General features: G+C 47.6%; 1 pseudogene; it reads left to right on the forward strand.

Moving 5' to 3' along the window:
- LOC110436440 lies at nt 568-1,161 on the forward strand (annotated as a pseudogene).

The following is a 1,716-nucleotide window of genomic DNA, read 5'->3' on the forward strand; positions in this document are numbered from 1 at the left end:
AACTAATTGCATAGTTCATCTATAATTTACGAGACGAATCTTTTGAGCCTAGATAGTCCATGATTAGACAATATTTGTCAAATACAAATGAAATGCTACGGTGTCCGTTTTGCGAAAATTTTTGAAACTAAACAAGGCATGAAACATTCTTCCTTCTATAGACTTGTAAATTGTAGATCTAAATGCTCTTGGCCTATCAAAGATCTTCCTAAAATTGAGTTTGGTTCCCATTGTTGACTAAACTGTCCCTTTTCGAGAAAAAGATCTTTTCTCCTACAACTAAAAAGAACAAAGTGTGAACAATTTTTGGTGCAATATTTGTTTTGGTTCGCCCATCTGCCTTCATCGTGCGATCCCATGACTCGCGACACCAGGTGGGCCTCCCTCCTCGCGAACACGTTGATCGCGCACCTTCCCTTCCTCATTGATCACGGATCACGTTGATCACGCACCACATTCCCTTCCTTGTGCGACCCCGGTCATAGAAAGCATGATGATGTCGACCAAAGATTAGCAGATCGAGTTCGCGGTGTTTTGGTCGCCACCATCAGCGGTGGCAGCGCGGAGATGGTGAAGATTCTGAGCCCTAGGAGGTTGTTCGGGAGCCGGTCCAGGAGCACCAACATCAGCGGCGGCAGCGTGAACATCTGTGCCTTGGTCGCCGAGCACGAGAAGATCGAGTGGGAGGGTGTGGCCCGGCGGGATGCTGCTGCAGAAGTGGCGGTCGCCCGAGGACGATGCAGCGGCCATGGAGTACATCCTCATGATAGTCTCCACCGGCTTGCGGTGGCACAACGTCTCCATCCACGCCACTGGAACCTTCGGTACGTCCATCGCCGTCTACCTCCATGCTCTGTGGCACGCATTGCCTTGCGTGCCGCCTGCTCTCCATTGTTCATGTGATCAAACCAGTAAACAGGAGGCATGACGGTATTTGCTAAGCTGCGTTTGCTCCAACAATCCAATGCAGGCGACCAGGAGGTGATGCTATCGCTGGTTCATGATCCGACAACGTTGATCCGATCCACTGCCTGCCATCACCATAGAGTCACCATCCAGCGACCACTGCTGCAGAGACCACTCCATCTAAGTGACCATCGCTGGACTGAAGGGATGCGCTTGTGGGCTGCGGCTACGTTGTTGCTGCAGAGGACGTTTTAACCGTCTTGCTCACGGTTTGGCCGACGGCCTCCATACAAGGTACGTACGTCTCCCAAATCTTGCAAGGCCAATCCTCGTTCCAAACATTCCTTGCTAGCTAATGTGCTTCCTGTGTAACTTCATGAATTGTAATTCAATGTTGGATGCTCCCATCTGATCCATGCAAGTACGCCTCCCAAATCTTGCATGGCCAATCCTCATTCTGAACATTCCTGGCTAGCAAGTCCATCCTGTGTAACTTCATGAACTGTAGTTCAATGCCGAATGCTCCCATCTGGTCCATTTCAAAACCTGAAAATATTCATAATGTAGTATTTTTAGAACTAGACTAAAGGATCTTATTCAGAGCACGGTATTATGTTTAACCCAATTTATTTAAAACCAGGCTCGGCTAATCTGCATATATTTTCATAACTTATCTAAACTGAAGACTAAATTCAATATTGAAAGGATCAAGATGTCCAAGAGGGAGGGTGAATTGGGCTTCTCTACAAATTTAAGCAACCTATAAGCTCCAATTCAACCCCTTGTGCCTAGTGTGATCTAGATAGCTAC

Source organism: Sorghum bicolor, chromosome 6 (assembly GCF_000003195.3).
Source record: "Sorghum bicolor cultivar BTx623 chromosome 6, Sorghum_bicolor_NCBIv3, whole genome shotgun sequence".
Taxonomy (NCBI): domain Eukaryota; kingdom Viridiplantae; phylum Streptophyta; class Magnoliopsida; order Poales; family Poaceae; genus Sorghum; species Sorghum bicolor.